Here is an 11725-nt window from a genome sequence, read left to right on the forward strand (position 1 = left end):
AGTTACGAAAATGAAATTGGTATATATACATATTTTACAACATATTCACTTTTTTATTTTTTTCGAGGGTCTTTTTCTCAATTTCATAACATCACGTTAAGCACTCTAGGTGGACTTTCACGACAAACCCTGCCCCAAAGTAGTTAGTAAGTGTTGTCTTTCTCGAGTTTGAATTTGCTTGCCACAAATTTCATTTTTATTCCATAATTTAAGTAAATCTTTGCATTAAAAAAAATACGAATAAGATGTAAATAAATATACTTACCAAGAGTTATTTCCCAACATTATTTATGTAGGAGTAAAATTGTAAATTGGTAGCCCGAGATTATGAGATTAGATTTGTCCATTAACCACTATTAATTTAGTATTCACCAATGCAAGTTATAATGTTTTATGCAATTTTTTCTAGGGTATAATTTCTAAATTTAGTATATGATTTGATTTGCTTATTAACCACTATTAATTTAGCATTCACCAATACGTTACAATGTTTTATGCATTTTTTTCAACTTGAGTGGCAAACACTAAGCTACCATACAACACTTCTTTAATGAATTGTTAATTTTACATTTAATACATTTACCAAAAAAAATAATTTGGATCACCAGTTATGTTAAGTAATGATGAAAGTGTCAAACCTAAGTAGATGATTTCCAAATAATGCCCATGAGTGTTGCATATTCATAATTGTAAACAATAAGGTTGTCTTTGCTTATGAGCGAAAATATGTTTGTAACACATATTATAATTCACAAAATAAAAATAAAAAATTACATGCACCATAGGTTAAAACTTTGGATAATGTTTCAATTGCGGAATGAATTGAATATATATCATGACATATATGTAAACACGGGTTTGTGCACTATGGTGATTTGTATTAAAGGCTAAATCTCATGTCCGTAAGATCTATGTTAATTCATTGTACCCCTGCATTAATATTTATGACATGACCAAGGGTTGTGCTATTAACGTTGGCATACGAGTTAACAGGGCTTCCGAGGAGGTGACCTCTTCCCCTTAAGTCTGTACATTTGTATTTGAAATTTACATTTTTCCTTAGGCGCCCTAGTTGGTCTGCAACATAACGCTGCCAGCTGCCAAGCACTTACTCTTCCGACTGCCAAGTGGTGTTAATCCTTGCCTGGAAGGAGGGAGCGGATCTTGGAACTCGTCCTTACGCCAGCAGTTGAAGTTATCCATCCGGAATGTCACCCTTCGCACTTGGTCCATTGTTCATAAAATGTTTCTAGAGCTTAACCCTGCAAACCCTAACCTAGTGAGGGTGCATTCAGCTGAATGGGTCCCGCCCCTACGACTTGGTTCCGCTGCGAGTTCACACCAAACTTCCAATCCATCCTTTGGCACAGATGAACTCTACCAATTATCGTCCAGGCTTCTTCCTTCTTCCGCAAGTAAGCTTGTTTTGTTGCAACATTTTTGTTTAATTCTGTCGGTTACAGAGTTTTCTTTAAACTTATTTGCTTCACTGTTAATCATTTTCTTGCTTCTATCCGCGAGTAAAATGACTGTTATGCCTTCAGATTTTCCTCCGAAGTTGACAGAAGGAAAGCTTTTCCCTTCCTCATGTGATGGATTTTAATCTTTTCGTCTTGCAATTAAATTAGAATGGTGAATAGTTTTCAAGCTTTGGGTGTTTGCTTCTTGCTTCTACAACCCTACCACGAGCAGCACCAGAAACCTTTATGGAGAGAAGGAATGGTATGAATAACTTCTTCAAGGATGGCTTGCTTCGGAATGAAACGTTGAATTGGTTAATCACTTTCAGTTTTGGGTTTACATAGAAATTCATCAAATTAGGGTTTTGAAAGGGTAAAACCCTTGTTGTCAAGATGTATTAAGAATCTTCTTCTTTTGAATGGTTTTCGATTGTTCTTCAGAATTGACTCTGTGCAAAGCTTAACTTATTTATTCGGCTGATTGTTCTTGCAGAATCATCTTCTGTGTATTGTTCTTTCTTGGTTGAATGACACGGTTAGCGCATAATATTATTTTGCAACTCTTTTTAGTTTGGAATGCCCAGATTTGGCTCTGTCTATGTGATTTATAGTATTGGGAGACATTTATTTTTCTTATGTTAAGACAATTGTTTATCATTGGTCCTTTGAAACATCTTAGAGTTAATGTTTTGCTTAAGTTTTATGAAGACTCTAGCATACAAAACGACCTCCTGGATGTCCCATTGGGACTGGCCGAGGAGCGAATTTGGATAGGGCTAGGGGTTCTTTCACTTGGTCTTTCGCAATGATAAATACTTAAATTGGATTTCCCCTTTTTGCCAGACAATATTGTTTTAACATTTGGTCCTTTTTGCTTCCTTTTCTAGTTAGCCTGGAATGTAATCCTCACTCATATTCGAGTCTAGTTGTAAATGGATTTATTGTTTTAACTTCTAATGGATACAAATGGCTCCTCTACTTTAATCGGGAGGATACGGTAGTAGTTCTAAACATTGGGTCATTACTCTTGTTCATATGATTTGGCCTACAGGACAATTTTACTTGCATCTATAATTGCACATGATCATTCTTTTATAGATAGTGTTTTAATAGAGACCTTTCTTGTTGTAATGCGCAATTTCCTGTGATCTTTTCTCTTTCTAAATTAAGCTAATTCTATTACTAAAAAATATAATACAGTGAGGCTTTAGCCTGTGCATATCCATGCCTAAGTGTTGGGCAAAAATAGCAAAAACAAAGCCTGGACTGCCCATAATGGGAAACCAATCCGAATCAAAATAAGATTGCCAATATTATCTTGTTGCCCACGCAGGGGAAACCAGCAATTACGCATAGTTTTTTATCAATTTTTCAAGGAGAAACAAAAAACAACCAAGTAACCAAATACCAGCAGTTTTTCCGAAAGCCCCGTAAAAGAAACCAGAAAGCAAAATTCCCAAAACCTGAGAATAGCAGACACGTGGTAGGTTGTGTGGCCGATCAGGTACGTGGCGGAGACGACGGGTGTTCCTCAACAATGAAGCATCTGTAAGCCTCCATGTCGACACCTGCCTGCTTTGAAGCCTCCGTGTTGTCTGCCTGTTGCGTCGGTTGTTCCTCCTCGATAAAACAGTGGTAAGGATCCATGTCTTTGTCGTCATGCTGGTCCTGGTCCGTCTCCTTCCCAGTTTGTTGCGTCCCTGCACTGTGAGTGCTCTTCTGGACCATGGCTGGTTCTGCTCTGGTGTGGCCACCACCTTCAGTGGCCTGCTCCTCCTCGTTAGAGGTGATGGAATGGGAGCTCCCCACAACTCTGGCTGGCGTTGTTCTGGAATGGTGTCCACCCTCAATTGCTTGCTCCTTCTCGTGAAAGGTTATGGAGATGGTGGCAGTAATGATGGGCCTGTTCATGGAGGAACGAAAGATGAATTGGGCGGAATTGAGAGGCGGCTGTGGATTGGAAGGAATGCCACTGGGAGGCGAAGCAGGGGGCGTCGGATGGAGGCGGTGAGGTCGTGAGCGGCCTCTGCCACTACGAGTGTTTGGGTAGCAACCTATAGTCTGCTGAGCCGAAGAGGATGTGGTTTCAGAGGCCGAAGAATGAGGGGGACGATTCAATCTTCCTCTACTTCCACCCCTGTGACTACGCATTCGATGTCGTGTTCTCGGCATGTTGACATCAGGTGTATGAGAATTTTTGTCGAGATTAGGCTCAAAGTGATGAGAAGGCTCAGTAGGATTAGCAGGCGGCTCAGAGGAAGGATTAGCTGCAGAGGCTGAGTGGAATATGAAATAGCAAGCCAAGCTTTGAGTGAAGTGAGTTCTCGGGCCTAAATCAGTGCAACAAAGGATGCTGCAGTGCCTCCTTGTAGTAGTGCGAGAGCTAGGTGCTACAGCCGCCTGAGGGCATAGACATTGCAGAGGCAGGGGATAAGAGACATGTGCGGTGGTATGATTATCACCAGAGGTCATCTTTGTGTGACGGCGAGGTGGGTAGTTGCAGGCTGGTTGAAGACGACGCCACCTTAAATGCCATTTATGGCTAGTGTTAATGCAATTTTTAGACTGATGTGCCGAATTTCAGAGGGCCATGTGGAATGGCCACTTGCTGTCCATTTCGGTCGCCACCTTACTATCTTTGTTTGGCACACGCATCCGGGAAATTTCTTGTGATCTTTATTTACACATAATACTTACTTTTACTATGGAAATATTGCATGCCATTCTTTATCCGCATTATACAAACGTTTTATAAGAATCCTGTGTTCATGCAATAAGTTTAAACGTTCTTCGCTATTTGCTAAGTAGCATTCATGCGGAAAGAATCTCTAAAACTATGGTTTTTCCGTCTCCATATGGTCTCGATTTCTTTACAAAAATTAGTTTAAATGCAATAGTTTTCTTTTAAACAAAGTTTCGAGTATAGCTTTTAACAACCTTAATTTTGTCATAAAACAGTTCTGTTTGCTCAACAGTTCAGTACAATTTACCATTTTCTATAGAAATCACCTATTCCTATTATCTACCTTAGAGGCATCTATTCATTGTGCCTCTAAAATCTAACTTAATTATCAACATTTTATGAGCATTGAATACTTGACCATCAAATCATGAAATAATTCCTCATAACATATTTCATACTACAGTCATAACAAAACAAATTAGGCATGTATTACTTATTTGATTTTGAAGAATGATTCCTTACAGATGAAACCTTTCCACCTACCAACGAGAAATTGGCAATTACGTCCAATATTCTCCCCCCAAGCTTCTCAGTTCCTTCCGAATAGTTTTGTCAAGGCAACAATGTAATGGTTTCGTCTTCAAGACCCCAAGTCCAACCGATAAAACACTTCCTTCCGCTAGGGAAGCTAAACTCTAGAGGTTTTCCTATTGAACTCTTGTTCAACTCCAGGAATCCCCTCCCTTTTTCCCCACCCTCCCATTCCTCTCCTCTTCTCCCTTTTCTTGGAGGAAGAGGAGATGAGGGAATAACTGCCTTAACTGATAATTGTCCCGTGAAAATGAGAGTTATTAAGGTTTATCTGTAATTCCTCAACTCTTCCATAAAATAGTATAAATTTTCATAAACAACTTTATTACTAATTATTATTAATCATAACGCAATAACTAATTGTCACTAGTTTACTAATTCGTAATAGTAAAAATGTTCATAAGTAAATCATAAGTCTGGGGATGTCACAACTTCCCCCCCTTAGTGGAACATTGTCCCAATGTTCATTCTTCCATCTGTTCCTGAAATAATCCACGATATGCCTCATGCATAAAATATTTATCTTATCAAGTGGCTTCTTCTAGGCTGATGTGCTTCCATTGCACTTTAACCTGGATGATAACTCGCCTCTGCAACGTTACTTCTATCTGATCGAGTATGCGCAAGGGCTCAACCAGAAAATCACCTTTCCGTTTAACCTGCCACAAGTACCATTGTCATATAGCTGATACACATATAAATAATTGTGACACATTCATAGATAACAAGAGTTTTATATTTAAATATTTGTTATACCTGAAGCTCTTGCCAATTTATGATGTGCTTGGGATCATATACATACTCCTTTAAAAGAGAAACATGAAATACATTATGAACCCAAATGTGACTGGGTAGTGCGAGTCGATATGCAATTGGTCCTACTCTATCTAGAATTTGGAAATGGCCATAGAACCGGAGAGCCAACTTGGCAGATTTTCCCCATCTAAGAGTACTTCTCTTTGGTTTAATTTGCACGTACACATGATCCCCTACCTGAAATTCCGAGTGGGTTCTTTTCCTATTGGCATAAGCTTTTTGCCTATCTTGAGCGGCTTTTAGATTTTGCCAAACCTTCTTCACTGTTCTCTCCATTTCCTCCAGCATGTCTAGTCCTAATATCATCTTATTTTCGGGACTATTCCAGTTTGTAGGGATGGTACACTTTCTCCCATAAAGTACTTCAAAAGGACTCATTTTCAGCGACCTGTGATAGCCATTGTTGTAAGCAAATTCTACCAAATGTAGGTACTCTTCCCATTTTCCAGGTTGTTGCATCACATACATATGCAACATGTCCTCTACCACCTGGTTAACTGTTTCAGTTTGTCCATCGATCTGAGGGTGATAGGCAGTGCTAAAATGAATTTGCGTGCCCAACCCCATAAATAATGCTTTCTAAAAATCCAAGGTAAAATTAACATCTCAATCAGAGATTATGACCCGAGGTATCCCATGTAGCCTAAAGACCCCTTTCATGAATATATCTGCAATTTGAGCTGTTTGGTATGTGGACTTAACTAGTACGAAATGAGTGGTCTTGCTCAGTTTGTCTACCACAACCATAATTGAGTCATTTTGTCTTTTAGATTGGGGTAGACCTGTTATGAAATCTAAGGTTATGGTATCCCATTTCCATTTAGGAATGGGTAAGGGATGTAGTAACACATCAGGGTGTTGATGCTCTGCTTTAACTCATTGGCATTCTAAGCATCTAGCCAAATATTCTGCAATATCCCTCCTCATACTAGGCCAATAGTAACTTTTCTTAATGGCAAAGAAAAGCTTTTCATAACCAGGGTGAGCAGTGTAAGGACTTCTGTGAAACTCATCTAATATAATTTTATTTATCGACAATTGATTGGGAACATAAATGCGATTTCTGAACATCAACAAATTCTCAGGGTTAATATTGTACCCTTTTTGCTCCACAACGCTCTATGTCAATTTAGCTTGTTGGCAAAGATAATCATATGTTGGGTCCTTTTTGGCTGCTTCCTTTATCTCCTCAGTAAAGTTGAATTCTGCTTGACTAAATGAAATTTCATAGACATCATGCAGTTTTCTACTTAATGCATTCACCACTCTATTTTCTTTCCCCTTTAAATGTTTGATTTCAAAATCAAACTCGCTTAAGAATGCAGTCCATTGAGCTTGACGCGCATTCAAGGTAGGTTGGTTGAAGAAATTTGTTAGGCTATTGTGGTCGGTTTTGAGTAAAAACCTCTTTCCCATCAAATAGTGCCGCCACACTTTTAAGGCATGAACTACAATAGTCAATTCATAAGAAACTACTTTATCATTTTGCATTAGAATTCCGCCCACACCTTCTTTACATGTGTCCGTACATACTATAAAATCCTCCTCAAGATCTGCAATTTTCAATACTGATGCGGTGGTGAGCAAATGCTTCAATTTCTAAAAACTTTCTTAACAGTCCCTAGTCCATTTAAAATCTGTTCCCTTTTTTTGCAAGGAAGTAATTGGATAAGAAACCTTAGAAAACCCCCTTATGGATCACCTATAGTAACCAGCAAGGCCCATAAAAGAGCATATATTTGCCACATTTGCTGGAACCGACCAATCCATTATGGTCTTGATTTTCTCCAAATCCGCTGCTATCCCTTCAGAGGAAATAATATGTCCTAGATACTGGATCTGATCCTTAAAGAAGTCACATTTGCTAAATTTGGCATACATTTGGTTCTCTCTTAAGGTTTGAAGGTGCTCCTTATGTTCCTCTATACTCCTGGAATCTACCAAGATGTTGTCAATAAAAATAAGAACAAACTTGTCAAGGAAGGGGTGGAAAATTTCATTCATCATACTCATGAATGTCGTTGGGGCGTTTGTGAGTCCGAATGGTAAAACTACGAACTCATAATGACCATAACGAGTTCTGAATCTAGTTTTATATATGTCTTCATTTTTAATTCGGATTTGATGATATCCTAATCGTAAATCAATTTTTGAACACACTACCACACCCTTAACTTGATAAAAAAGCTCATCAATTTGGGGTAAAGAGTATTTATTCTTAACTGTCAATTCGTTTAATTGTCTGAAATCTATGCATAACCGCAAGGTACCATCCTTTTTTCTTACAAATAAAACCAAGGCTCCCCAAGGGGACACACTGGGCTGAATATAACCTTTATCTAGCAGCGCTTGAAGTTGCATCTTTGATTTTGTTAACTCAGGGACACTCATTCTGTAAGGGGCTTTGGAGACTAGAGCAGCTCCAGGGACCAATTCTATGGTAAAATCGAGTTTCCTCTTAGGTGGTAACCCATGGATGTCTTCCGGAAAGACATCTTTAAATTCCTGCACTACTGGTATTTTCTCCAAAGCAGACAACTTATCTTTAGAGTTTGTGTACCCCACTTGAATCACATATATTTGACAACCTTTATGCATACATCGTGCTAGTTGATGGGCTGTAATGGGATGTAACATAACTTCCCTTCTCATGCCCTGAATCTTTATTCTCGTGCCATCACTGGACAAGAAATCAATTGTTTTATCTTTACAATTTACTAAGGTCCATTGATGTTCCAGCCAGTCCATTCCTATTAGAACATCATAGGAGCCTAATGGTAAGACATTTAAATTTGTCCTAATTTGTTGTCTTTCCAAATCAATTCCACAATCTTCTACTTTTGCACTAACTCTTCTTTTTGCTCCTGTGGCTAGTTGGACTAGCCATAAGTTTCTAAACTTTACACTTTTTAATTGGCACAAATCAACTATCCTTGGGCTGACATAGCTCAAGCTTGCACCCAGATCTATTAAAATGGAAACAGGGTGATTGGATATTTTACCTTCGAGTTCCACCATAGAGGGTTGATATTCTGGCTAGCGGTCTTCTAGTGCTGCATTAATCTGAGGTATGTTCTGTGCCACATCACCAATAATAGAAACTTCTTGAACATTTGTAATTGGTTTTTCTCTCCCTCTATGAGGGCAATTTTTGTAATAATGAGGTTCCCCACAACCCCAGCATTGCAAAGGAGGTTTAGGAATCTGACCAGATTCCAACTTGCTTGATGCTTCACTTTGTTTTGCTTCATTCTGAGGCCTATACCTCTGCTGACTCCATCATAAAACTATTTGATCCCTTCCGTCCTGCATATTTGGTACCAACTTGTTTCACATTTTTATTGGCTGTAAAAAATTTTTGTCCTTTCTTAATTGGCTAATTTTTATTATCTTCACCTTTCTGCTTATTTGATGATAATAGATCTGAGCCTTTCGGACTGCTTCATCCATTGTTTTAGGGTTATCGAACTCCAATTTCTCTTTCATGTAGATAGGTAAGTTGCTAATAAAGTGTTGGACTTTAGCCTTCTCTTCACAGATATAGGAAACATATCTTAACAACGAAGTGAACTTGGCTATGAACTCATCCGTAGTTTGTTGTCCTAATTTTAGATCATGAAACTCTTTGGATTTGTCATCATAAAACCGCTCAGTCAAATACATGTCCTTAAAATGCTTCTGGAAGTGCTCCCATGTGACTTCTTGCTCGCTGATTTCTTTAACTGTTTTGGTTTCTTCCCATCACAGGGTGGCCTTGCCCTGTAGCTGATAAATTGCTAACCTTGCTTTCAAATTGTCATCATATCCATATATCTAAAAGTATTTATTCATATTGATTAACCAGGCCTCTGCCACTTCTTCAGCCTCTCCATTATATACTGGAGGTTTGATCTTTTTGAACTCACCTTGGAGCTCAATTTTCTGCCTTTTTGTACTCTTCTTATCAGAGACATTATCAGATTCTCCTTCGTTACCAGTTCATCCTCCTTCACGCTCCATGCATTCCTCCTGTTGTCTATCGGACTCGGTTCCATTCTCTTCATCCTGATTGGGATTTGGATCTCTTTGATTCTACCTATCTAATAGGCCTTTCATGATCTTTTCTTGCTCAAGACGTAATCTTTCATTATCAACTCGCAAACTCTACATCTTCGCTCGAAGCTGCTGAACTGTTTCTAGTAACACGACATTTGTGTTTTGATTTGCTTCACCCAACTGTACCCACACCTCTGGGTTTTGGCTGGCAGTACCTCTAGAGAGGGTGGATCCCACTACTTGTCTCATCTTGCACCCACTTCCTCTCTGTGTACCATAATCATTTTGTTATTCAACGCTTAACCACTTAGGCCTCAGTGTAGTAACCCGAGGGCTCTGATACCAGTTGTAACACATATTATAATTCACACACACAAAAAAATTAATTTACACGCACCATAGGTTAAAACTTTGGATAATGTTTCAACTGCAGAATGAATTGAATATATATCACAACATATATGTAAACACAGGTCTGTGCACTATGGTGATTCGTATTAAAGTCTAAATCTCATGTTTGTAAGATCTATGTTAATTCATTGTACCCCTGCATTAGTATTTATGACATGACCAAGGGTTGTGTTATTAACGTTGGCGTATGAGTTAACAAGGCTTTCGAGGAGGTGACCTCTTCCCCTTAAGTCTGCACATTTGTATTTGAAATTGACATTTTTCCTTAGGCGCCCCAGCTAGTCTGTAACCTAATGCTGCTAGCTGTCGGGCCCTTACTCTTCTGGTTGCCAAGTGGTGTTAATCTGTGCCTGGAAGGAGGGAGTGGATCTCAGGTCTTGTCCTTGCGGCGAGAGCTGAAGTTATACATCCAAAATGTCACCCTTCGCACTTGGTCCATTGTTCATAGACTGTTTTTGGAGCTTAACTCTGCAAATCCTAACTCGGTGAGGGTGCATTGAGTCGAATGGGTCTCACCCTAAGGCTTGGCTACGCTGCGAGTTCACACCAAACTTCCAATCCATCCTTTGGTGCAGATGAACTCTACAAGTTATCGTCCAGGCTCCTTCCTTCCTCCGCAAGTAAGTTTGTTCTACTGCAACATTTTTGTTTAATTCTGTCGATTACAAAGTTTTCTTTAAACTTGTTTACTTCACTGTTAATCATTTCCTCGCTTCTATCTGCAGGTAAAATGACTACTACGCCTTCAGATTTTCCTTCGGAGACGACAAAAGGAAAACTCCACCCTTCCTTAGGTGATGGCTTTTAATCTTTTCGTCTTGCAGTTAAATTTGAATGGTGAGTAGTTTTCAAGTCTCGGTATTGAAATTCTTGCAGTCCTGGCACACAGGTTATTAGGATCTGCGATCTTTGGTGTTTGCTTCTGAATTCTACAACCTTGTCGCGAGCAGCACTAGAAAGCTTTATGGAGAGAAGGAATGGTATGAATACCTTCTTCAAGGATGGCTTGCTTCAGAATGAAACACTGAATTGGTTAATTGGGTTTACATAGAAATTCATCGGATTAGGGTTTTGAAAGGGTAAAACCCTTGTTGTCAAGATGTATTAAGAATCTTCTTCTTTTGAACGGTTTTCGATTGTTCTTCAGAATTGACTCTGTGCAGAGATTAACTTATTTATTCCGTTGATTTTTCTGTAGAATCATCTTCTGTGTATTGTTCTTTCTTGGTTGAATGACACGGTTAGCGCATAATATTATTTTGCAACTCTTTTTAGTTTGGAATGCCCATATTTGGCTCTGTCTATGCGATTTATGGTATTGGCAGACATTTATTTTTCTTATGTTAAGACAATCGTTTATCATTGGTACTTTGAAGACTACATCTTAGAGTTAATGTTTCACTGAAGTTTTATGAACACTCTAGCATACAGAACAACCTCTTGGGTGTCCCATTGGGACTGGTCGAGGAGCGAATTTGGATAGGGCTAGGGGTTCTTTCACTTGGTCTTTCACAATGATAAATACTTAAATTTTATTTCCCCTTTTTGCCAAGCAGTATTGTCTTAACATTCGGTCCTTTTTGCTTCCTTTTTTGGTTAGCCTGGAATGTAATCCTCACTTCTATTCGAGTCTAGTTCTAAATGGATTTATTGTTTTAACTTCTAATGGATACAAATGGCTCCTCTACTTTAATCGAGAGGAGACCGTAACAGTTCTAAACATTGGGTC

At 38.8% G+C, this 11725-nt stretch overlaps 1 long non-coding RNA gene across 5 annotated transcripts; it reads left to right on the forward strand.

Annotated features, from left to right (window-relative positions):
- The first annotated feature begins 904 nt into the window (after positions 1-904).
- Positions 905-11181, forward strand: LOC149169270 (uncharacterized). 5 transcript variants are annotated; one of them, XR_016259376.1, is made up of 3 exons: positions 928-1415; positions 10722-10790; positions 10886-11181. It is a non-coding gene; the product is annotated as an uncharacterized LOC149169270 (long non-coding RNA). The 5 variants fall into 5 exon arrangements; XR_016259373.1 differs by lacking the exon at positions 928-1415 and adding an exon at positions 10278-10616 and having other exon boundaries at positions 10873-11181; XR_016259374.1 differs by lacking the exon at positions 928-1415 and adding an exon at positions 10278-10616.
- Positions 11182-11725: the final 544 nt, after the last annotated feature.

This window comes from Pinus tabuliformis, chromosome 4_2 (genome assembly GCF_031772625.1).
Source record: "Pinus tabuliformis cultivar Carrire ecotype Pingquan chromosome 4_2, CPIR1, whole genome shotgun sequence".
Lineage (NCBI taxonomy): Eukaryota > Viridiplantae > Streptophyta > Pinopsida > Pinales > Pinaceae > Pinus > Pinus tabuliformis.